Source organism: Arvicola amphibius, chromosome 7, assembly GCF_903992535.2.
Source record: "Arvicola amphibius chromosome 7, mArvAmp1.2, whole genome shotgun sequence".
Taxonomy (NCBI): Eukaryota; Metazoa; Chordata; class Mammalia; order Rodentia; family Cricetidae; genus Arvicola; species Arvicola amphibius.
This window is the reverse complement of record NC_052053.1, coordinates 91,997,890-92,024,100: the sequence shown is the minus strand read 5'-3', so window position 1 is coordinate 92,024,100 and position 26,211 is coordinate 91,997,890. Positions and strand designations below refer to the sequence as shown.

Sequence of the window (26,211 nt, the reverse complement as noted above, 5' to 3'; positions counted from 1 at the left end):
CAGCGAGAGAGGGGGTAGTTAAAAAGGAAAGACCAATGAATTTGACATTTGACATTTGACAAGCTGACCAAACGGGGCTACTGACACCTCTTTCCTTCTCAGCCTAAAGGGCCGAATTGTATTTTATTTCCACTCCCTATCCCCCACCCCACCCACCCCCTCTCTTTCTCCGAGTCCCCCTCCTCTTTCAACTTCATATCTGATGCTTTAATAGTACTGACTTGCTTTTAATTCTTATTAACAGCCTCAGCTGGGGTGTGAGTCTCTCTCTCTCTCTCTCTCTCTCTCTCTCTCTGTGTGTGTGTGTGTGTGTGTGTGTGTTGGGGCCTGGCAAGACACACTCACAAACTGGACTGCCTGACAAATCCCTTCTTTTCCTTTTTATCCTTCTCTTTGAAATGACATCAAGATGGACTGGGGGGGGGGGAGTGCTGGGGGATGAAGGAGAAGGCACGGAAAAAAGAGGGAGGGGGGAGTAATTTATGTGCTTTTCTAAGATGGCCAGTAAAATTCCTAAGGGAGAATGAATGCCAAAATTGACTGTCTTGGTGGATTTAGACCCAATCGTCAGGGTGAATCATGTCAGGGCTTTGCTCTAGACCTGCAGCCTGGAGAGGGGACAGGCACAGAAAGCATCCCTGTGGCTGGGAGGAACCTTTCTGAACCGGGGAAGGGATGGCTAGCTGTTCGCTCTCACCAGATTCCTCTCCATAGGATTTGCTTTTCTGTAATTCATTGCAAGATGGATTTTTTTTAACGCTCTGATAAAGAAAAGCAAGGGATAGAAAATTCTCTATTAAACATGACCCCCTAAGGGAAGGTGCAAACCCATTTGATCCAAGATAGAGATATCTCCACCCCAGATTCCCCCTCCCCTTTGCTTTGCAACTCAGCAGACAGCAGGTTAGCAAAAGGTAATAAATAGTCCTCGCACAGCAGGGTGTGGACTAGTGAAAACAGTTTACTGAAATTAATGGGCCTCACTTGAACCAAAACCTCCACTTTGGAATTAATGCCAGACATAGTTTTCCTGAACTCCATCCAACCGCCTAAGCGGCAGACAATTTTTGTTCTATTTGTGCAGGAAATAAAACCCAAGTCCTTGATCTCAGCGTAGATTTTCATGTAAAGAAAAAAAATTAGCACAGTGAAAATTGTGCCAGTTCCCATTTTCTGTCAGTAGAAGCCCGGGTGCTCCGGGTGCTCTTGGGTGGTGCATGGTCAAAGTTATCTGGTAAACTTTCCATTGAAAAGCCACGTCCCAATTCCCTCCACATCTCTGGCTTCTGAGCTTTCATCGTGACATCTGAGAGACGCAAGAAAGCTCCAGAAACAGTTCAGCTCTCAGTAACAACCCCTTCCCCACGGCTTAGAAAAGCTGGATGTGGACATTTTGTATTCTGTTTGCAAGACTCCCCCTACCCCGTGAAGCTCTAAGCCGTCTATCCATCCAGCGTCCCCCCCCACTCCACCCCCACCCCATTCTTTACCGCACCCAGTACTTAGGGTGTCCCTGGTTCTGAAGCTGCTTTTTATTTTTTATTAATGTATTTTTTTAAGGTTAAAAGGCACATACACTATGTGCCATCCAGTGGTTACCGGGTTATGGCAGGTACAGCGGGAACCCCGTGTCTGTGTCTGAACCCACCCTAAACCCCCATTATTGAGAAAAGCCCGGTCGTGGGCAGCCGGTGTTCTGGTTCTCATTGTACAGTCTGCACTGGTGACACAGGACATGTGGAAAATTTTGAGAGCACTGCGGTGAATGGTGTGGAAGAGGGGGGGAAGCGTGAGCAGGGGGAGAAAGAGGAGGGGAGGGAGCGAGTTACTTTTTAGCTTCCGCTAAGTACTTGGCAGCTCGCCAAGCCCGGAGGATTCTGGGAAGTGAAAACCTCCCCAGTATAAACTGCCAGCTTTAAGCAGCCCTGACAGTTCTGCTCCTTCCAAACTTGGCAGCCGTTCAAAGTGCTCTTTCATTTGAAATGCTGGAAGCCTGCCATGTGCAATGCAGATTTGCGGTGCCTGTGCGCAGAAGGAACTGATAAATGCCGTTGCAGTTGCCATGGGGACAGGAGGCTATCAGAATGGCCTTGTGATCCGCAGCCTCTCAACGCGGCAGGCTCTCCCTCCCCTCCCGCCCGCCAGCCAGCCCCTCCTCCTTCTAGTCAGTGAGATGGTGAAATAAATGTTCTGGAAAAAGGTTAACCCTCCCGGCTCTGGCTTGCAAACTGAAAGGAGGTTAACCCCTTAAGACTTCCCCGGTCCTAAATGCTTGCCAGAAACATAGAGCTGAACAGCATCTTTGAGGTGGGGTGGGGGTGTTATCATCCCTCTCCCACCCCCGAGTCCTTCAGCTCCCCGGAGGCTTTTCGAAAGCTGTGTTTTTAATAGAGCTTTTCAGCAAGCCCAAGTGTAAGGCTTTGAGTCATCAAAACCCGGATGTAAACACAGCAGCCCTACATTCTGCACAGTTTGCGTGTATTCTATCTTTTTAATAATATTTAGCTGGCAACTTAAAACTGCAAGCATGCCAGATATTTTAGCCAGCCACTTACATCATGCAGCCTCCATCTTAGGGAGAGTAGTTGCCTGTCCTTGCCTTGATTCTCAGGTCCCCGCCCTACACTGCAGGCAGTCGGGGGTTTTGAAGGCATCTTGTAGCAGTTTAGCAAATCCAGTCAGTCCCTTAGAGCATGACATCAGTTTGGGCAACAAAGATAGAGGACAGGTTCCTGTCAGAGACGAGACATTGGGTGAGTCAAGGTGAAACAGATCTGTCATCTATGCTGCAATTTCAGGTGACTTTCTTGTGAGGGTGCACTAGCCCGGATAATCACCGCCGCCGCCGCCGCCTCCCCCCCCCCCCATCTTGCACAAGCTGCCATTTGAAACACAGCCTGATTCAATGTACAGAAACAAAACAGTGTGTTCAAGATCTGGTATATTTTCAGGTCTGTAATGCCAACTCTCCGGGTGGCCTGTTTAATAGGGAAAAAATTAAATCCCCCAGCCAAGGCCTATGGAAACCAAGGAGGGTTAGTGATTTATTTACGCTGGGGTGGAAGAGGTGAGCAGTATTTCTTTTTTGTTCACTATTTCCTGAAGGCTTCCTAGACATAAACCTTCATTAACATCCCAGAAAGGGGACATATTTTTCTCTGTGGTTTTCAATATTTTCTGCTAAATATATCCAGTGAACTGTTTATCCAGGGCTTCAGCTTTCAGACCTTTATGTACTTGTAACACCTTGAGACTGTTCCTGGGGGCAGGGCGGGTGGTGTACATTCATTAAAGAGGACTTTACATACTGGGCATCTGGGCACAGGGGCGGGTTGTACTTCGGTCTGTCTGTCTAATGAAGTTTCAAGTAGAGGTAAGAGTCGAAGATGGTTTTTGTTTTGAAGCATGGGAAGACTGCCACAGAATGTGGGGCCAACCTAGGTATTGCTTCCGACTGTGTACACTGTCATGGAAGCCCACACAGGCAAAAGACTAGATCTGTCCCATTTGGTAGAACTTAACCTGCTTGAGCTTGACTTTCTGGATGTCTGTCTGTTCATGATTGCCTTTGCCTTGTGTGTTGTTGGTTTTTGTTTGTTTGTTTGTTTGTTTGTTTTTGGGGGGTCAGGGTCATGTGTTTGATCTCAGTGGAATTTTCTGATTCCTGAATACCGCCTTCCAAATAAATAATCAATAAAAGCCATCTGCTTCACCTTGCTAGCAGATCCAGAATTGAAGGGTTAGTGTTCAAACATAATTTTAAAGAGCAATCTGCCCTTGAGACATCTCAAGATGGTTCTGGCTTAGAATTACACGGAGCTGAGGAAGAAATCAGGTGATTCAGAACCCCCTTTCCCCAGACGGTCCAGGCAGCTGGGATTTTGGCTCTTGCAGCTGCTAAGCTTTGGCAAGCTAAGAGCATATCTGTGGCGGTGATTCCTCTCCCAGGTTGACGGACGTGTTTCTGTACTGAGCACAGCCAGGTTTCCTGACTATGCGTGAATCAGAGGCTGTATTTTTAACTCGTGGCTGCTGGTGATAGTTTTAAATAGGAGGCAGATCCTGACTTGTCCTGTCATCAGGGTCCAGAGATAAAGAATCTATCTGAAGTCCTTGTCACTTATAGCTTGGGCGTGTTCATTTCATGTTATCATCCTGACAGCCACAGCCACTTGTCCCAAAAGGCAAAGGGTACCATGGTCACCCTTCAGTGCTGTCCTTCCCAAGTCCTTGTGATGTTTGCTTATTCGCTGACTTCTGGGAGAAGAATTAATTGTAAATGGCAATCCAGAGTCCCAAAATGCCTTGGTACTGTCTCCTCTCCTACCGCAAGAGCAATCCCTGAGGGCAGACTGTGGTGTGGTCTCTCCTATGCCAGGGCAGTGGTGGGGAGCCAGATCCCAGAAATCCATGGATTAGGAGGTCTGTGGGACTAGTTCAGAAGCGTCTGAGGAAACAATTCCCTTTTGTTTTGTTGTCTGCCATGTGACCAGAATGCTGCCAGCTAATTTTAACCCCACCAAAGGACTGCTGGAGAAAAAAAAAAAAAAAAAAAAAAAAAAACCTATCTTGCATCTGGAGAGACTCTGTGGCTGGATAAAAGCTTTCTCAGCCTTCGTTCTTCCTGTTTCACTTTCCAAACTTGCATTATCGGTAACCTGAAAAATGATGAGTTTCACCAAATTCCTGGATATTGCACAAGAGAACAATGAGACTATTTCGGGGGTTGTGAGTGTGTCTGGCACAGGCCCCGGAAGCTATTGTTTTCTGTAGGGAGAATGTTTTCCGATTTCCCGGTGCTTTCCTCCTAGGGTCTCAAGGGCTCAGGGGTTACTGTCATGGGTGGGGGCAAGTACAGCTTCCGTGGGTAACCCTATAGACTGTACTCTAAAGGGACCCGTATAGGAAGTGGCTGGTCAGACCAGTGAAGTCGGGAACAAGGAGAGCAAAGGGGGGCATATTTGGAAGTGGGAACGGCAGCAAGAGGGAGAAAGAAGACACAGGTCACTCTTTGACCTGATTGTCTCCTGGGACAGAGGCCACCTCTTCTTCAGACTCACATTCAGGCCCTGGAATTGATGGACGACTGCAGGAGGGGGCTGGAGAGATGGCTCAGTGGTTAAGAGCATTGCTTGCTCTTCCAAAGGTCCTGAGTTCAATTCCCGGCAACCACATGGTGGCTCACAAACATCTGTAATGAGGTCTGGTGCCCTCTTCTGGCCTGCAGTCATACACACACACAGAATATTGTACACATAATAAATAAATAAATATTTTTTTTAAAAAAAGACTGCAGGAGGCTCCTCTCTTTGAAGAATGGAGTCTCTCATCCTTGCCCTGACCAGGTCCAACCTTGCTTAGCTAAGCTGAACACATTCAGGTATGGCTGTAAATGAGGACAGACTCTCAAAGCTTTCCCACGGCGATTAACTGTTGCTGTGTGTCTGGGTGGCCGTCAGTCCCAGAGAGAAGGCACAGACTCTCAAAAGTCCAGATTAATCAGCCAGCATGAAGCCAGCCAGCCAGCCAGCCACTGTAGAGAAGTAACTTCCATTAACCCTACTCTGCAGCCCCAGACGATAATATCAGGGCTCCAGCATCCCCTGCCCTGCCACCCCAACCAGGGGAACTTGCTGACAGTTGTGCTGACAGCAGCTGAGGGCCTCAGCTGCCTAAAAGACCACTTGCCCAGCTCTGCCAACATCCACATATGTAAAGAACTCTAGAGAGCCTCCCAGGCCTCCTTCCTCATCTGAACCCTGAACCCACAGGCAGGGACACCAGTTTTGGGAGGGTAGGGCTTTTACAGGGAGACTGACACTCACTTTTCTGCCTCTGGCAAAGTCATTGTTACCTCCCAGGGGAGTAATTCTCCAGAACCATTAGCAAATTAAGGGTGTGTGTGTGTGTGTGTGTGTGTGTGTGTGTGTGGTGTGGTGTGTGTGTGTAGCAATGAATTTATTGGGCTTACTTAGAGGGCATAGGTAAAAGATGACCCCAAAAGGTAACCCCAAAACAGCAGCAAAACCCCACCCTGTCAAGGAAGCTGCGTCATTCATTGGCGTCTCACTGTCAATTAACCTTGATGCAAGACGTTGTGCTTTTTTTAAAAAAATTAATAATAATAATATATTTATTTATTTATTTTTAAAATTTATTTATTTTCTGTGCATTGGTGGTTTGCCTGCATATATGTCTGAGTGAAGGTGTCAGATGCCCTGGAACCGGAGTTACAGATGGTTGTGAGCTGCCATGTGGGTGCTGGGAATTGAATGCAGGTCCCTGGAAGAACAGTGTGTGCTCTTAACCGCTGAGCCATCTCTCCAGCTTCAATGTTGTGCTTCTTAATTAAAAAGAAAGCCGGGAGCTCCGGGCCCCGGGTTTTATTCTTTTTTTTTTTTTTTTTTTTTTTTTTTTTTTTTTTTTTTTCGAGACAGGGTTTCTCTGTGCATAAACTTTTCCTTGGCACATGGCACCTCAGGAAAGGGGCAGTTTGGGACTGGAGAGATGGGTCCACACTAGAAGTGCCTGCTATTCTCATAGAACCCAACACCCGCTTGGTGGCTCTCAACCACCTGGAACCCAAATCAAGGGGATCTGACACTCTTTTCTGGCTTCCACTCAGTCACATAGGCAGTGCACAGACAGATGTGCCAGAAGAAAATAAACAAATATTATTAAAACAGGGCAATTGAAGACTTATGTCATGCTTACCCGGGTTTTATTCTTAAAGACTTTAGTAGCTGGGCAGCTGCGCTTAGCTGCGCGGAGACCTGCGGAACACGTGTGACCAGGGCGGCGGGTGAACAGGTGGTGCAGCGGCGGGTTAACGGCACAGACACAGAAAATAGACATAAAGCTTTATTAAAGGAGAGAGGGGGGGCGCGTGTGCACACGCAAAAGGGGTCAGTGAGAAGAGAGAGAGGGAAGAGATTCAGGATGACTCCAAGAGACCAGAGGTCACTGGAAGTGGGCGTGGAAAGGGGCGGGGACCAAAAGAATAACACCTAGAGCTTGGGCTGGAGAGGTGGTTCAGCAGTCCCAGCAGACCTGAGTTCAGTTCTAGTACCCATATCAAATGACTCACAGCTGTCTAAGGAATGCCTTCCTTCTCTGGCCTCTGTTGGCAGCACGTGTACTCATAGACACACACACACACACACACACTCACGCACACGCACACACAGCCCCCTACCCACCCACAGACACATACATATAATTACATAATTAATACATCTTAAAAAGCAACAAAAAACCCTAGAGCTCATAAATAAGTGGAAATATTTTTGAATCTTCCCAAAAAAATATTTGAATTTCACCTTTTGCATTGCCAGGTGGTCTAGGGATGAGGTGGAGGGTTGGGGACGGAGGGGGGAGATTCAGGCTGGCCACCAGGCCTATAATCTTTGCAAGACCTCCTAGAATGCTGTTTTCCCTAAATCAACAGCCCACCCTGCCTGTGGGCTGTAGAGGCTAGCCGGCGTCAGCTCCAGGGCTTCCGGGTTTCTAGACTTCCGCCGGGCCCTCAGCTGTCAGGAGGTGCTTTCCTCTCTTACCTCGCAGCCCTAGGATTCCTGGCAGTTTCGTGAGGCCACAGCTGGAACGCAGCTGCTGGGGGTGGAGTGAGTAGAACCCTTGGTAGGTCAGCAGGGTGAGTGAGGGCCCGGAATGTTGGAAGGTTGGGAAAGTCCTTCCCTGAGCCAGGACTCAGGAATGTGCTGGGGCCTCTGCTGAGAAAATTTTCCAGATGAGGGAGGGATAGGGGAAGCTTTTGCCTTCTGGGTAGATTTTTTTTAATTGCCCCAGGGAGGTCGACTGTTTTGAAACTGTCTTTTAAAAGAAGCCATGTGAATGTTTAAATTGACCTGGAAACATCCTCCCTTTTCTGTCCCTGCCTTTGGAATCTGTTCCGCTGAGCAGTAATCAACAGGGACATTTGCCTTAGGGTCTCTCTTCCTTCGCCTCTCTAAATGTTTAAAAACTTATTGTTGTTGTTGTTATCTTTAGTTCGGGGAAACTTTTGGACGCTTTCCAGGCCGCAGCTATAGAAGTTTCCAGGAAAATGGAAAAGCAACATTAGTGTTATGAGCCTGTCTGGATCCAGGGCCAGACGTGTTTTATGGAGTGCCTGCAAGAGGGGCCACCAGGTCCTGGGAGAGCACCCAGCCAGGAAAAAAGGGCAGATTCTGCCACACATACCTGAGAGCATCCTAAAGCCTGAGACCAACATGGAGTTTAGACGGCCTGCCTCTTCTCCGCCGTAGAGGCAGGTGGGCCAGACACATAGTTTTGGGTACTCACAACTCAGAAACTCGTCGCCTAATCCAAAAAGGCTACATATCAGTGTGTGCACACCCATGGTGCCAAGGTGGCAGGACCCATTGAAGACAGAAGAAGGGGGGGGGGTCCTGTTTTCAAGGAGTATGCACTATGCAGCCTGCTTCATGGGCAAAGAGACAGAAACCGTCATAGGAAGGGGAAAGATGAACCTGGCTCCTGTCAGGCAGCTTATCCGTACCTGCTCTGTTAGTTTAATCAATGACTAGCAACCAATAACTATCAAGGTTCTTTAGGGTTTGTTTTTTTTTTTGTTTTTGTTTTTGTTTTTTTTTTTTTTTTTTTTGAGACAACGTTTCTCCGTGTAGTACTAGCTGTTCTGGAACTCACTCTGTACCCCAGGCTGGCTTCGAACTCACAGAGATCCACCTGCCTCTGCCTCCCGAGTGCTGGGATTAAAGGTGTGTGCCACCACTCATCTCTATTTTACAGGTGAGAAAACAGACTCAATGATTAAGGAATGCATCTCCAAACGCCCAGCTGGTAGGCGGTAGGCAAAATCTGAATTCAGCGTTAATTCTGCCGACAGACCTGGGTTTGAGTCCTGATTCATGAGACACATGCTGTCTATCAAGCTTCTGCACCACCAGGTGTTCTCAGCGGATTTCCTATGGTAAACGTGCTGAATATCATCAGCCATTTCCTATAAATAGCCTAAAGCTTTGTTACCACTTTGCCGTAGGAATTAAATAACAAAAAACAAGCCTTCCTCTAGTAGAGGACTAGAATACAGTAAGCACTCGGTAGACGCTTTAGCAACGGGTAGACCGACAGAGGTACTGGTCATCTTTGTACATCACCACCTTCTCATGACTCTGCACAGGCATCCTGGCTCTGGCTCTGGCTCTGGCTCTGGCTCTGGCTCTGGCTACAATCAGGCAGGCGCCCCCCTGTTCTTTCCTGTTTGTACTTGGCCTCGATAGACCCTCCTTTCTGCTTTAACCACTCCCGTTCACTTGGGTTTATTACAGCAGTCCCCAAACCATCGGTAGCAGATACCTGTTGAACAGTCTTCCAGGTGCTCTACAGGATGAAGACCAAGCCCTCAGCCCGGAACACAGGCTCCTGGGAAACCGCCTTCAGTTCTTTTCTGCTTTCCCCCCTCCTCCTGACTGTCTGACTATATTAAATCCCTCTTTGTTCCTTGCGTACCATGTAAACTTTCATGCCCTTGCCTTTCCGTGGCTTCTCTCTGCCTGGAAGAATGTTTTCCACTTTAACTTCCTTGAGTAGACTTTTAAACATCCTTCAAAACTCAGCTGTTTGGTGTTTGGCTTTTTTTTTTTTTTTTTTTTTTTTTTTTTTTGTGTGTGTGTGTGTGTGTGTGTGAAACTGATTTCCAGCATTTCCTGGCTTTGTGTTTCAGTGGCAATCCATGGACATCACAAAGAGACGCCCTCACTTTTTGAAGTTCAAGGCTGGGGCACGCCATTCTATTGCCAAGTCTACCTAAAAGGCCCTCAAAACATACTACGCAAATAAATGAATCAAAAGTAATTTTTCTCCTCTCTCTCTCTCTCGTTCTCTTTCTATTTCTATTTTGAGAAAAGGTCTGTGTAGTTTTGGCTCCTCTAGAGCTTGCTCTGTAGACCAGGGTGGCGTCAACACTCACAGAAATCCTCCTGCCTAGCCGGGCGGTGGTGGCGCACGCCTTTAATCCCAGCACTCGGGAGGCAGAGGCAGGCGGATCTCTGTGAGTTCGAGACCAGCCTGGTCTACAAGAGCTAGTTCCAGGACAGGCTCCAAAGCCACAGAGAAACCCTGTCTCGAAAAACCAAAAAAAAAAAAAAAGAAAGAAAGAAATCCTCCTGCTTTTGCTTCCTGAATTCTGGGATTAAAGGCAGGTACCACCAGGTAGTGGTGGTACACACTTTTAGCCCCAGCACTTGGGAGGCAGAAGCAGGCAGATCTCCTGGTTCAAGGCCGGCCTGGTCTACAGAATGAGCTCCAGGACATCCAGGACTATGTAGACTCTGTCTGGAGAAAAAAAAAAAAACCTTCTGGCTTGCTGTGGTAATTTCCAACTTTTGTTTTCAAATCTCCTGTGTTCCATACTGGCCTCAAACTTGCTATAAGGCCAAGGATAGCTTTGAACTTCTGATCCTCCTGCTTCTACCTCCTTTACTGCTGGCCTTACAGGTGTGTACCACCACATGCTGTTTATAAATGTGAACTTTTATAATATAAAAGTTTTATTATCAGTAAGAGCTGATTCTGTGGCGGCCCATGCCTTTAATTCAAGCACTGGGAAGGCAGAGGAAGGCAGACCTCTTGGTTGGTTCTAAGCCAGCCTTGTCTACAGAGTGAGGTCCAGGACAGCCAGAGCTATACAAAGAAATCCTGTCTCAACAAAAACAAAAAGGAAGAACTGACTCTAGGTTCAAATCCTAACAGAGCCTCTTGTTATGCCTTTACATCATTAACCCATCTGTTTTAGTTTTCAGTTTCCTGCCTGTGCGTGGCTGTAACATTAATTACCCATGTGGCAGACACTGTTGATCAGCACCTAAGAGTCACTCTGGTTAGTATAGTTAATATTCATGTCAAGCTCAATAGATTTAGAATCTCCATGGAAACGTTTCTCTGGGTGTGTCTCTGAGGGTATTTCTAGGAAGGTTTAATTTCTAGGAAGCATTTATTGGGTTCTCTGCTTCTTCCTGACTGCCCACACTCTGTGACCAGCTGTCTCTAGCTACTGCCTGAACCCACCTGTCAGGATGGACTCTACCTTGGAGCCCCAGCAGGGTGTAAGCCAGGTATACTGGGACACTGTAGTTCCAGTACTCAGGAGGTAGATTCAAGAGCACCAGGAAGATCAAAATCATCATGGAGTTCAAAGCCAGCCTAGGCTACATAAGACCCTGTCTCAACCCAGCACTCGAGAGGCAGATCTCTGAGCTCCAGGCCAGTCTGGGCTACAAAGCGAGTTCCAGGACAGCCAGGACTGTTACACAGAGAAACCCTGTCTTGAAAAACTGAGAAAATTTAGTCTCCTTTCTGTGCCTAAAAACAAACAAACAAACAAAAAAGCCCCAAACTGGCCAGAGTTAAACATCCCAGGCACAAGCCTTCCTAATTGCTGGTGCCCCACTTTCAAAGCTGGGTGGTCCCTGGTCACCCTGGGGCATGGAAGGGCTGCCACAGGATGAAGGGGAATGTGGTGTATTGTTCCAGCAGAAGGTTCCATTTGGAAATTGACCTAACAGTGGGAGGAGAAGCAGAGACTCCCACAAACCACTGCGGCCTTAGGAGGTCTGCTTCCGGGTCTGGTGTGTCCAGAAACAGCTCTACTTTTAGCTGCCTGACCACAGTCTCTACTTCTCAGATCCGGGAGCTCAGCATCTTCAACCGTGGCGATGCCATGTCTTCACAGTCTTGTGCACAGCCGTAGTAATGGGGAATGGGCACTTTGTAGAGGATGCCGTGGAACCAAATCACCCTAGGGAGAGGGTGGCTCACCCAGTGCACGAGCCAGGAGGGAACCTGGAGGATGGGAGCTCTGAGGTTGCCTTTTCAAAGTGCGTGGCACCTCAGAAGTCTGTCCCAGATTCCCGTCTGGTGGGCTTCCCACAGCAATTCTTCCCACCAAGCGCTAACAATATTTCATTCGAGATGCCACACTCTTGTTAGCCACTAGGGGAATGATATAGCGACAAAGAGCAAAATCAGAGTAGAAAGAGTAGAAAGGGCCTCAGCATGGAGCTTTAGGCTTCTTTCACCTCAAAAAAAAATCCAGATATCAAGAAAAGAAGTGGGAGGGAGAGTCTTTCACCTTTGAGTGTGGAACAACAGTGCCACAAATCTCTGGTCTAGACCAGAGGGGAAACGGAGGCACGGCTGTTCAAATTATAGTGTTTGGCGTGCCAACCCTCTCCTTGAGCTCTGGTGTCCAAACTCAGTTGGGGATGAGGCAGTTAACAGAAAGAGAATAGGAAAGCACAGAGATAATTACAGCCAGGCAGGCTGGTGGTAGAGCATGCTTTTAATCCCAGCACTCGGGAGGTAGAGGCAGGCGGATCTCTGTGAGTTTGAGGCCAGCCTGGTCTACAGAGCGAGTTCCAGGACAGCCAGAGCTACGCAGAGAAACTCTGTCTGGGGTGGGGGTGGGGGGAGTAACAACAGGGAGCCAATGCCTCGAACTCAGGGAAAAGGCTCAGAGCTGGTGGTGGAATTTAACTTAAAGCCAGGCAGGGCAGGACGGGGTGGGAGTAGGGGGCGTAGGAGGAAGTAATTCCTCACCCCTTCAGAACACGATCTCCTGAGGTCTAAGAATGCCTGCTACCAACTTTGCCTCTTCCTTATAACAGGTTTCTTTCTCTCCTAGTCAAACGGCAAGGTCTCAGCCTGAGAACGCAAAGCCCTTCACTTCTCCTCTGGCTGACCTTCATCTCCCCAAAGCCCAGGACACACCCCTAATGTGTACCAGGTGGCCGGAACTAACTCCAGCAGGATGTGCCCTCTGGAGCCCCAGGCGGGTGGCAACAAGGACCTGGCAGGCCTGCTCAAGGTAACACCTGGGAAGTTTGGGGGATGGTGACAAACCCAGAACGTGCAGGAACCGCTAGGCATGACTGGGCAGGAGTCGGCTCTCTGAGAATTGTGGTTCTCGGCCAGGACCCTGGAGGCGAAGGAGGCGTCAAGGGTTGGACCCAGCTAGTTCTTGTAAAACGGACACAAATAGTATGGAGTATCATCACTGTAAAAACTGTAATATCAATATCACAGATATTCAGTGAGATGACGGGCTTCAAGTGCCTTGAGCAGGGTCTACGGTCTAGACTGAACCTCTCTGAAAATAATGGGTTCCCTCATCAGGAGGGGAGGCATACAGTTTGTCCCATCCTAGGGAGGTGGGGGGGTCTCTAGAACACGATGCGTGCACGCCCCCTGCTGGCCGGGAGCGATAGTCCCATTATTCGTTTGCCGTGGGGTAAATAGGTGCAGAGCATCCACCAGCAGCAGCTTCAGCCACCTTAGACTTTGAGAGGAATGCAACGCGGGATGCAGGTAAAATCCGATTTTTGGAGTCAGGTAGTTCTGGAGTCACTACGAGACTGAACGTTCATTCATTGGACAGAAACTGCTCAGAATACAGCTGTAAGCAGACCTGGCAACAGGAGTGATTTTTTTTTTTTAATTTCATTTATTATCGTTTTAAATGGATGTGTGTGCGCAGATGCTTGCAGAGGCAAGACTAGGGTGTGGGTGCCCTGGATCTGGACTTGCAGATGGTGTGAGCCTCCTGAAATGTGCACTGGGAATGAAACTCAGCTCCTTTGGAAGAGCAGCAAGCAGTCTTAAGCACCGACCCCTCTCTTTTGTTCCTTTGTTTTCTTTTTCTTTTTTAGAGCAGAGGTTCATGTAGCCCAGGCTGGCCTCAGATCCCTATGTAGCCACAGATGGCCCTGCACTTCTGTTCTTCCTGTCCCTACCTCCTGAGCACTTGGCTCTTTCGCTCCAGGAACCTTTTCTGGCCCCTTTGGGCACCTGTACACACATGGTATATACTCACACAGACACGCACATATATGTACTCATACATACATCACATACCATAAATTAACATAAAGTAACAACACAATGACAAAAAGTCGAGCTGGAGGCCTCAAACAGAGGCAGTTGGATCTGGGATCTCATTCAACCACACTCGTAGGCCAGAAGCCCTAGGGCTAATGTGAACACTCACTCATCTTCCCTATGGGGCTGGGATGTGAATCAGTTGGTAAGGTGCCTGCCTACCGTGTACAAAGGCTGGGGTTAGAAAAACCAGGTATGGTGGCACACACTTGTAATCCCAGAACTTGGAGGTGGGGCAAGAGGATCAGGAGTTCGAGGTTATCCTTGGCTACTCAGGTCTGAGGCCATGCTGGGCCATGTGAGAGAGATCTTGTTTCAAAAACTGTTTAAAAAGGAAACAAAAAACTAGAGATTCGAGCTAGAGTGGTTCATGTCTTACCACAGAAAGACTGACTTCAAATACTAGACGTTCAAGACGGAAGATGGTATTGAGTTCCCAGACAGCTAGAGTGACCTAGTAAAGACCCCGTCACCCTCCGCTGTGGGTTTCTATTGCTGTGGTGAACCACCATGACCAAAAGTCGACTTGAGGAGGAAAAGGTTTTATTTGTCTTACACTTCCACATTATATATAGTCCATCACTGAAGGGAGTGCAGACAGGAACTGGAGGCAAGAGTGGATGCAGAGCCCATGGAGGGGTGCTGCTTACTGGCTTGCTCGTCATGGTTTGCTCAGCCTGCTTTCTTCTTTTTCTTGTTTTGTGTTTTTCAAGACAGGGTCTCTCTGTGTAGCTGCCACTGTCCTGCTGGTATTCACTCTGTAGACCAGGCTGGCCTGAGATTCACAGATCTGCCAACCCTTGCCTCCCAGGTACTGGGATTAAAGGCATGTGCCACCACCACCCAGTTTAGAGTTTACCTCTTGACAGATCAAGAGCGGCATGTGTTTCTGAAACTGCAGAACATGCTTTTGGCCGTAACTACCACCATTGCCAGCCACTCTCAAATGTCCTCTGCCCACTCCTAGTCTGGCTGAAGCCTACAAGGCCCCCACCACAAGGCGCATGCCATGTTTTGTCTTGACTGGCCTTCCTACCCAGTGGCCCATCTTACCCCATGCCTTGCTGCACAGTGGCCTTACACATATCGGTCTCTTCTCCTCAGAGGCAAACACAGCTGTTTCCTGACTTCCTGCATTCCCATCACCTGAGTTGCCCTGAGCAGCTCTTGTTCTTCGGAACCTACAGGAACCTACCAGTCATGTTGCCAGTTTCTCGGAGACTGCCCCATGTAGCTGGCAGATGCCACACTGTACCCAGCCTGTCCCAGAACAAGAGCTCTATAAACAGGACATTCTCGTGTTGCAGTCTACAGATGCTTACTTAGGACTTGCGCAGTGGGAAATCTTACTAATGCAGGAAGGACCAGATACCTCAACCACCGTTTCTCACTGTCACCGGGCAATGTCTGGAGGAAGGCGGACTTCCATCTCCACCTTCTGACCCAGAGTTTGTATTTCAGCAAAGGCCTGGTGGTTCAAGTCAGAACTAGAGGCCACTAAAACAACAACAGCTTCCCACAATAAAGATGCTGCATGCTTCCTCCTGGGGAGATGTGGGCAGACATCTGTTCTCCTCAGATGTGGCACTGAAGACAGACCAAAGAAATAATTCAGGCCAACTATAGCTTGGTGAGCAGAGGGAATTGGTTAGGGTCGCTTACAGGGTGATTGCAGGCAGTTGGATCGCCACTGGCACGGGCAAGGACTCAGGAAAGATGTCTCTGGATGCTCCTGGCAGGCTTGGAAGCAGCTCTGCAGTCCTCGCCCCTCAGTTGCAGGGCAGGGGCCTCAGAGGTCCTGCAACTTTCTTGCGAGTTCTTGTACTTTGAGTTTTGTGACCATCCCCCTCCCTCCAAGAGGGACATTTGAAATAGCTGTACAATGAGAAAGCAGGGTCAGATTGGGGTGCCATAGATGCCCCTGGAGTAAACCTGAGGAGATGCGAGGTAGATAGATAGACACTGGGGTGGGGGAAGATTAAGTACCCAGTTTAATTAAGTTCAGATATGGAGGGATCCAGAGATCAGCCTGACTCTGCCTTCTGATGCTGGATTACAGCCTTGCTGACACTACCATGCCTGAGCACAGTTTGGAAGCAGCTATCTTGTTTATTTGTTTATTTACTTACACCCCCTCCCCTGTGTGCGTGCGTGTGTGTGCACGCACACACACACACATGCATGCACATGCACGTGCACATATGTGATGTGCACCCCGTGACCAGGCTAGCTGGCCTATGAGCCTCAGTGCTTCCAGAGTGACACCGGTCCCCACTTCCTGTTATCAATAGTGCTGAGATTACAGACTACAGGTCTGCCTCTGTGTGGGTTCTGGGGATCTGAACTCCAGTCTTACATTTGTACAGTCTTGCAATGGTATTTTGAATTTTCTGTGCTATACATAGTTATGTGCAAATTTTTAATAACATAGAGATATAATAACAGAAGGCAAAAAGTGGATTGCCATACTCTTACCGCCTTGAGAAGACTGGAGGAAACCTGCTAAAGAAGAGAAGGGGTGTCCTTCCTCCCCCAACACTGCTACCAGCGGCAGGGGTTGGCTGTGATTTGGGCTCTGTTCTGCTGGCAGGGTGGAACCTGTCATCTGGCCCGGACAGAATTATTGCCTCCAATTACATGGTTGATTATCAATTACTTGTGTCCATGGGAGAGCGTGTGTGCATGTGTGCCTAAGTGCCTTTGCAGATCATTAAAGGTCGTAATTCTGGATTACCGTTGATTAATGAGAGGGAGGCCTGGTACCTCCAGCAGCCGGCATGGCAGCCCCACAATTATAGCCCAGCTGATCAGTAATTGGTGCATCACAAGATGATTTCTCTCTCTGCTGCCTCCTCCCAGCCTCTCCTGCAGGCTCCACAATTAGCGCTATTGCTCATCCCTTCCCAGCCCAGGCAGATTTCAGAGAGCTGCTTCCTGGCTAGGAGAGACTGTAGGGCAGGATGGAAGACCCCGCTCCCAGGCAGGATGCTGATAGCTGGATTGGGGGAGCTGGCAGATGCACCGTGGTGGGGACATGGGGCTGGCGAGAGCTTAGTTCCTGAGATCCAAAGCTGTCCCCACTGTCATGTTCTTCCAAGCAAGTCTGATCCTCCATCCACAACTAGGGATCAGGATGGAAAAGGATGGTAGTGCTTTTCTGGGGAGAGGGGGGGTCCTCAAACAATAGTCTATAATAGTGTAGCAACCTGTGCCACGGAGCCCAGGGCAAAACTGCAGAGGAGGTTCTCCCGCCGTCGGTAGCTGGCCAGTCCTTTGTGCTCCCAGGGTGGGGAGCGACCACGTGCAGGAATGTGCAGAGAGAACTCAGTGCCACGGACTCTGGCCCTGGATTCTGGCACCTGCATTCTTACTGTTCTCTCCACTTGCAGGTTGGATCCCTAAGAGGCCCTTCCACCCCAGATGACAAGCCACTTGTTGCCCCCAGGATAAGGTCCATGTCTTCAGGTACACCCCTGCTCCTGCCCCCTACCCTAGGCAAACCCCATTTCTCCATCCTATTGTTCCTTCATGCAGGACTCTCATACCGCCTAGGAGCCCCACCTGGATCCCATCCCTGAGGACCAGAGTGGTTCCATCCTCCTTCTCATCCCCAGGAGGTGGCAGATTCCAAAGCAGAAGTTTAAGGGATGCTTTTTGGGAATGGGAGAGGATGGAAGGGTGGGGCTGCCCAGGAACCTTTTACATGAAAGACTCCGGTGGCTGCTACACCACCAAGTAGGGTCCCTGAGCCTCACAGCTGCTTCAGCGTGTTCTTTTTTATCTACTCAGAGTGGTCAGCGGGGTCATGGCAAGCTGGAGAAGCAATGCTAATGACTCCGGCTCCACGTGGCGACCATTCAGGGGAAAAAAAAAAGCTGCAATGTTCTCTCTGCCACATTAATCAGAGAAACACATCGAGAGCCCGTTGCATGGAGACAGCTTTCCTCGTGGTACCTGCCCTGCATGCTAATCACCTCCCCTCCTGGCAGTGAGTCAGCTCCCAGCCTTGGCTGGGGGCAGTGAGGCCTGGCCAGGAGCACCAGCTCCACTCAGGTGTCACAAGCCAGAGCTGTGGCACCTTATACCCTACCCAGATGCCCCTCACCCCAGTGCCCATCGTCCACTGCTATCCATCCCCCTGGTATAAATTTTGGGTCACTTCCCTTGCCACTTAAGACTTCCCTTCCAGGTCCAAAGGGAATTCTCTAGAAACTAGTTTCTGAACAGAGTCTGAATAAAGTGAGAGGGGACTCACTGTCAGGCCCTTGGATAACAATGACATCACCTTAGATGGTATTCGGTGGGTGGCAGTCACAAACATAAGCAGTCTAGACAGATTAGCTCATTTGAGTCTTATGTAACTTTTCAGATAATTCACGGATGTGATTCCGAGTTTACAGGTAAACTCACACAGAGAAGTTTAGGGAGCAACCCAAGGTCACATATCTATAACACAAGGAGACTGAACCGTGACCTCCCAGTGCTCTCCCTGGGCCTGGCTCTCCAGAACACAATAAAGCGTCTGAATAGTTTTTCACATAAAGGTCATCCATTCATTAATTCAGCAATTATCTGTTGGACCTACTTTGTGCCAGGCACGTAGCTAGGCACCAGGGAGCTATCAGTAAATGAAAGAGATCACAGACTGAGGAGAGATTGACAGGAACTTCACATAGTAAGCCAGGTGGTGATGGCGCATGCCTTTAATCCCAGCAGAGGCAGGCGGATCTCCACGAGTTCAAGGCCAGCCTAGTCTATGAGAGCAAGTTCCAGGACAGTCAGGGCTGTTACATAGAGAAACCCTGTCTCAAAAAACAAAACAAAACAAAACAAAAAACCCAACGTGGTGAGTGCCCGCGTAGAATCGGTTTCTGTGAAAACGTGTACGATTCTTTTCAGGGGTCCAGAGAAACATTTGTCAAAGAAATGACGCATGGCAGAGACTAATATTTCACAGTGCAGTCTTTGTGCCTGGACAGTGATGGCGCTGGCCCCCTGTGGTGGCAACGGGAGCACCGCAAAAGGGAACTTGTTCAGAAAGGTGGGCTCAGGTGTGGTGTCAAATACTTGTTATCCCAACATTCAGGAGGTAGAGGCAGGAGGATCCAGAGTCCAGGGCCAACCTGGGCTGTTACATGAGACCCTGTATCAAAGAAGGAATTCAAATTCTCAGGCTCCATCCCTGACCTGCTGAGAACACAGGATTGTGCAAAAGACCATGTGCCTTGGCCGGTTGACTGCAGGTCTGAATCAGGGCCAGCACTCCTGGGGAGAGGGGAACAGGAAGGGCCTGAAGGAAGGCAGAAAGACAGTGTTCCCCTGGAGACCCTGGCGGCTGGCTTTTTCTTCAGCTTGCCTTGTCCCTGCTTGGGGCATATCACCTCTACTACAAGCCTGCAGGTGTGTGAGGGCAGAGTGGCCTGAGATAGCCTGGACCAGGACTGGCCTGTAGGTGTGGGAAGCAGTTCAGCCCTGAGTCATTGTTCAACCAGGAAGCTTGGCAGGAGGGGACCCTGGAGGAAGAGCAAGTCACTGAGCTGAATTTTCAGGCCTGAGGTGGGTTAGAGGGTGGGGTGGCTACTGAAGGCGTAGAGGTCTCCAGTCCCCTGACGTGACAGCGCTTTGGTTTCCAGGAAGCTCCAGTTTAGATCATGAATCCCGTTGCCAGGGAAGTTTCTTCCCTAGTGCCCAGAAAGGACCCCAAAGACAGCCTTCCTTGTTCTCTACAGTCCGCCGAGGATCTGAGGAGCCAGTTGGCTCTCAGCTTGAGATTAGTTTCTGGGCACAGGGTCCCTGGAGGTGGCCTCTCCCCTCCTCTAGAGACAGCCCTGATTGTAGCAGACCATGCATAGCCCAGAGCAGGTAGCATCCTGCATAGAAGAGTTGCTGGCACTGCTATGAGCAACTGAAGCCAGGAAGGAGCTTGTAGTGGGAGGCTGACCGCTGTCTCCAGGCTCAACAGTTCAGACTAGGTGTGGTCACCCCTGCTGCCCAGAATCGTTGGCCTAGAAATAAGCCAATGTTGGTGACAACCAAACAGCCTCCAGGCCCCACGTCTACTGGAATTTATGGGACACGTACTATGGCGAGACATTGTGTGAGGCCCCTTTGTGTGTCCACTCCGAAAGCAGTTGATCTTCAGGTCCTCCCTCCTGTCGTTCTGTCCACGGCATGAATTGATCATTATCTCTGCTGGCAGCACATCAAGATGGGGAGGTGACATAGGCACAGATGTTCCAGAGGGACAAGTATGATACTTCTCAGTGTCTTATTATTATCACTATTATTGTTATTATTATTGCTGTGTACTTAGTTTTGCTTTTTGGAGACAGGGTTTCTCTGAGTACCTATGGCTGTCCTAGAACTAGCTCTGTAGAGGCTGTGTGGCCATCTCACTCTTTGTGACCTTGCCTTTAGGGCGACATGGACATTAGTTGTGAATGAGCTAATGTCCCCAGAACCTAGCTACTCTCTTGGTGTGGAATAGGCCTGTGACCAATTTGTTTTGTCCCTGGTCCCTGTTCTTGCCCCTAGAACAAGGAAAGAGGAAGCAAAGACTCCCTGGAAATTGAAACCAGACCCATCACAGTCCTGGCAGCCACATGAGTCTCCAGGCCAGAGGGCCTCTCTTTGAGAACACAGAGCCCTGGAGGGCAATAGGCCCTGTGCCCAGCATGGCAAGGCGGGCTAAGGAATGCAGTGCCAGGCAAGATAAATACTTTCGGGGTCTTGGCCTAGCACTGGGGACTGTTTGTGACTCCATTAAAGGCAGGTTTGGCTCCAGCCAGAAGCCAGAGTGCTGGCTCTGGTTTAGGCCTGGCAATGGGCCAACCGCCAACATGGAGGCAGGAAGAAAGCTATTCTTACCCCTTCCCACCCTTCTAGGGATCGGTGGGAATGGGGGGGCCAGAAAAAGCAGCTGAGTTTGAAGTCATTATACTCCTGCTTTGTTGGGTTCCTCACCAATGCCTCCCAGAGGTCCCTAGGGAAGTGCTCTTTCCGCCCCCCCCGCCCCCCCCGTGAGGGCCGCCTCTACCCAGGCACCATTGGACTTGAAGCAGAAGTCCAACACTGTCCCCTCCAGTGTGGCAGTGGCCTTCTGATGTTGATTCGGGTGACATTTAGGCATCTCACCCATGATTTTACCTGGCCTAGTAGAAGCTGAGGGACTTGGGAGAGAGATGTCTTCCCAGAAGTGCAAGCCTGGGGAAGCAATCAGGCAACAAACAGAACAAACAGAAGAGGCGGTGCTCCAGCTTTCTCAGCTCTTTGTTTTGGAAAATACAGAGGAAAAAAAAAAGTGAACTGGTGGCTCAAACCCCGTAATCCTAGTACCCAGGAATCTGAGGCAGGGGAGCACCATGAGTTTGAGGCCAGCCTATGCTACAGAGTCAGGTCTGTTTCAAAAATAAAAAAGCAAATAAAGAATGAGAAACAGCAGTAGCAACAGGAAAGCAGTTCCTTTCATTCCTGTTCCTGACCAGTGTCACCACTGTCCCCGGCAATGACCGTAAGCGGCGTACATGTACCACGCCAGACTTTCCAGGTGTTTGCATAGAAAACACACACATGCTCGCATATGGATGGGGTCAAATTCTTTGTTTCATGGCGGTTTTACACAAATGGCTGACTGCATTGCTCTGCAGTTGCTTGCTTGGAACAGTCCACGCTGGATTTCCTCTCGGGGGAAGTAGCCTTGCTTGATTTTTCTTAGCTTTCTGCATAACAGTCAGCGGGTGGCTTATAGCATTGACAGCTGGTTCGGTAGCTTCTCCTCCGCCTCTGCTCTCCCTCAGGGAGCATGAGCCAGCTTTTGTAGTAAATGGCATGTCTACCCGATTCCAGGGGCCACCACCCACACTCAGAATGTGACAGCCCTGCCTGATGGACAGTTGAGGTGTCTCTGATTGTCACCACACCGACAATCCCCCAGGGAGCATGTTCCCCGGGCTTTCTGCATGCATGTGAATAGTTTTTCGGCCATCACTTCCTCTGGTGAAGCCAGTGGGCAGAAATGCGTGCCAGGCTCTTCTTGGTGGACGCTGCCACGATGTGGAAGGGTGGCTTAGGGCTCCCTCGTTTCCTCAGCCCTCAGCCATACAAGCCTCAGTAGCACACACATATCCCATGTGACTGCTGGCTGAGTGGCCGTTTCCAGGAAATCGATTGTAAAGACCTCAGAGTGTCAGTGGCTCACACACTGGAGGCAGTCCAGGGAGTAGATAAAACTGTATGAGAAAAATCTCATCCTGAGCTCAAGACGGCTGGTAATGGGGGCCCTGCGGTGACCTTTCTGGAGAACTTATAGCTTCACTCTTGCTCGCTCTCCACCTCCGGCCCCTGGCACAAGGGGGTAGTCCCTCCGTCTTTGAAGGAGCCTCTCTCCTCATGAATAGGTCTGGCTACTAGGGTCAGGCCTGGTACAGGGTCCAAGCTGTCTTTGTAGCCAGGGGCTATCAAACCCTCTCCTAGTCCCAGACCAGTGGCTCCTCCCAGCTGGGCACAGCCCCCTCCCAAACACACACACAAACACAGGTGCCAGGGCTGCTATTCAGGCGAATCCCCCTGTCCTCCCTGACCTTCCAAAACATTCAGGCACTCAGCCAGCCTGCTCAGTCTAAGGACACAGGAGCCCTCAGGCAGAGCCTGTTCCTCTGGGCCAGGTGGAGCCGGTGTTTTTCTTCTGAGAAATCATAGGCTACATTGCAGAGGGGTCTCCCGCCTTCCGTAGCACGGGGCTGCCTGCAGCAGTCTCTCCCATTCTCCACAATGGCCCAGCAAGGGAGAAAGGGAGGCGGGAGCAGAATCAAGAAAGGGGAAAGAAAGGATGAAAAGCAAAAAGTCGGGGGTATGAGAAGAGGGAGGTGTGGTGGGCAGCGGCAGATCCGTGGGCGGGGCCGGAACACCGCAGCGGTGGTAACACAGCGCATCACCGTGGGTGCAGAGGCAGCAACTGTCCATGTGTTTCATCATCTGCAGATTCATCAGTGAATCGTTACACTGATGCCAGCATGATTAGTAGCTCTCATTAGTTTTACACATATAATATGAGGCTGGGTCATTTGTTCAGTTGTCCCAGCTGGTAGGTGACAAAGCCAGCACGCTATCTGATCCCAGAGCTCTATCACTATAAGGAACCATTTCTCTCCCGTGGCCAGCCCTCAGCCAGTAGGATTTCCAGCTAAGCCTGCATTAGCCCTCCAGTGTGACTTTGCCCTGTGCCCTGCACCCCTCCCCGCAACCCTGCCAGTCCACACCCTGCCTCTGAGGTCAAGGGGAACTCAGGTTTGGTCTGTTGGGATCTTGTGTCTTTATCTTGGAACAGCTCCATGTCTGGTACAGGAGGCCAGCGGATGAAGGGAGAGTAAAATCAGGTCCCCACAGTCTGATGTCTCTCCTCAGCCCCGGTACAGGTGCCCAGGAAATCTCTACTGCGGAGCAAAGACTCATGGAGTGAGTGATTGTATTTATTTATTCGGTTTTTTGAAACAGGGTTTCTTTGTGTATATCTAACTATTCCGGAACTCACTCTGTAGACCAGGCTGGCCGCAAACTCACTGAGATCACCTGCCTCTGCCTCCCTAGTGCTGGAATTAAAGGCATGCACCACTATGCCTGGCTGAATGATTGTCTTTATTAAGACAGGGTCCTTCAGTGCTGGGATAGAGCTTATCTGAGTGAGTGAGTGAGTACTTACTTGTCTAGCATGTGTGAAAACTCTGGGTTCGATCCTCAGGAGAGCATAAACAGGGCATGGTAGTGAACACGTGTGATCTTGGACTGAAGAAGTGGGAAGATCAGGTCAAGTTCATTCTCAGCTACACATGAGTTCAAGGCCAGCCTGAGCTACCTGAGACCGCATCTCTTCTAAAAGATATTTGAATACATTTTATTTTCTCATGTGTGTGGATGTTTTGCCTATGAGTGTATATGTCTGTGCACTGCGTGCCTGCCTGGTGCCCTTGGAGACCTGAAGAAGGTATGGCATCCCCTGGATGTAGAGTTACAGACATTTATGGGCTGTCACATGGTTTCTGGAGATCAAATCTGAGTCTCTAGACCATAGCAGGGTGTGGTTGTTCATACCTTTAATGCTGGTACTCAGTGTGGGGCAGTGGGGGGCGGGCAGAGGCAGGTGGCTCTCTGAACAAGTTCTCCTAAGATGGCTGGCTGGACCATCTCTCCAGTTCCCATAAGACCCCATCTCAGAAAACAAAACAAACCACAGCCAAAGGGGCGTTTAGATGTTGGCCTGGTGACCTGGTTTCCTGGATCCAAAAAACCTTTCTACCTAGTTGCTGGAGTTACATGCATAAGCCACCATGTCTAGCTCATGTGGTACCAATCATGTTAATAGATATAAAGTACATCTATCCGTTATCCTGAAAAGATGTCCTATATCTTATTCCATCAAAAATAAAAGCAGGTTAGGCGCTAGAGAGATGGCTCAGTGGTTAAGAGCACTGGCTGCTCCTGTAGAGGGCCTAGGTTCAGTTCCTAGCACCCACATGGAGACTCACAACCATTCTTAACTCCAGTTCAAGGGGAGCTGACGCCTTCTTCTGTTTTTTTCTTTTCTTTTCTTTCTTTCTTTTTTTTTTTTTTGGACATCAGGCCTACACATATATGCTGGCAAAACACTCAAACACATAGAACGAAAATAAATATTTTTTGTTTTGTGTTTTTGAGACAGGATTTCTCTGTGTATGCTTGGCTGTCCTGAAACTTGCTCTGTAGACCAGGCTGGCCTCAAACTTACAGAGACATTCCATGCCTCTGCCTCCAGAGTGCTGGGATTAATGGTGTACATTACCACCAACAAGCCAAACATAATCTTTTTCTTCTTTTGGATGTATTTATTTTTATTTTATGTGCATTGGTGTTTTGCCTGCACATATGTGTCTGTCTGAGTGTGCCAGGGTCCCTGGAACTGGAGTTACAGACAGTTGTGAGCTGCTGCTATGTGGGTGCTGGGAATTGAACCCAGGTCCTCTGGAAGGGCAGGCAATGCTCTTAATCACTGAGCCATCTCTCCAGCCTCCCAAAAATAAATCTTAAAAGAAAAAAAAAATGCAGGTTGGAGACTGAGTGGTGGTAGAGCGCTGGTTGTACAAACACTAATGCCTGCTTCTTCCCTAGCAGACACCCCGCGCTCCCGTGAGGGCCTGGAGTGGCTTTGTGCATGTGCAATCCCAATACCGGGACCTGGACACAGGTGGATCCCTGAGGCTTGATGATAGCCTCATTTACTTGGTGAGCTCTTTGTACCTGTGAGAGACCTTGCCTCAGAAAAATCAAGGTGCCTGGCATTCCTGAGGGTGATATCTGAGCCTTACCACCGTCCTCATGGCGTACTCAAACACACACAGAAGGAAAAAGCAAGTGAGGCTATCAGGCTGTATAACAGCAAGACACCGTTTTATTAATGAAACAAAAGGAGTCTTTAGGAGACGGATATCTGCCAAGGTGTTAACAGCTGATTTTTGTTGTTTTCTTTTGGCTTATCTGTATTTCCGGTTTTTTTCAATGAATATCAACTATTTGCATGGTTTTAAAGAGCAATAAAAATAAATCAACTCCAGACGGGTTGTACTTTTTCCTGTGCTCATCCCCAACCCAACCGCTCTCAAAAAAATATGCATATGTATGTCAATCATTACAACACTCTCTCGAATATTCCCCTTTTCTCCCTCTGTCACTTAGACAACTGGGTTGAAGGGAGGGGCTGGCTGCTCCCAGAAGCCCCCTGCTGACTAGTGGCTGCAGAGAAGGCTGTAGTGTAGCCTCCTTGGGGCACCTGGAGGCCTTCTTCCCTCCCTCTCCACCTCCTTCCTTCTCTCCTCTGCCAAGCCCTTCGCCCCTAGCAGGAAAAGGTGGTCTTTCCACCTTATTGTTTGTTTATGCAGATGATGCTGGCTTCAGAGGGCTAGGAACTCTGACGCACACTGTGGTAGCTTTGCTGGTGCCAACCTGGAGGCCAGGGACATGTGGGAGGGTGTTGGACCCCCTCTCCACTGCTGAAGTGAAAACTGGCATCATTGTGGCAAAATAAAGAGTGACAGAATTGTAATCGCTGGTACCCACCCCTCTATGCTGTGTGAGGAAAAGCAATGCCTTAGGGCACAGCCATGCTGGTACCTTCTAGAAGGCTGGAAGGAATGGAGGGAAGGATGGGAACTGATTCTTCTGAGCTCCTGGATTCCCGAGCATCCATTCGGGTATGGCTGGGGCCACTCAGGTAGAGAAAGCACTGGTTCAAGGAGGTGTCAGCTCTGGGTGACCATGATCATCCTGGAG

At 49.3% G+C, this 26,211-nt stretch overlaps 1 long non-coding RNA gene across 4 annotated transcripts; it reads left to right on the top strand.

Annotated features, from left to right (window-relative positions):
• Positions 1-7,524: 7,524 nt before the first annotated feature.
• Positions 7,525-25,495, top strand: LOC119819527. 4 transcript variants are annotated; one of them, XR_005286281.1, is made up of 9 exons: positions 7,526-7,638; positions 8,008-8,270; positions 8,770-8,950; positions 9,704-9,830; positions 10,775-10,858; positions 12,662-12,844; positions 17,304-17,379; positions 23,240-23,367; positions 25,057-25,495. It is a non-coding gene; the product is annotated as an uncharacterized LOC119819527 (long non-coding RNA). The 4 variants fall into 4 exon arrangements; XR_005286282.1 differs by lacking the exon at positions 8,008-8,270 and having other exon boundaries at positions 7,525-7,638; XR_005286280.1 differs by having other exon boundaries at positions 7,531-8,270.
• The last annotated feature ends 716 nt before the right edge of the window (positions 25,496-26,211 follow it).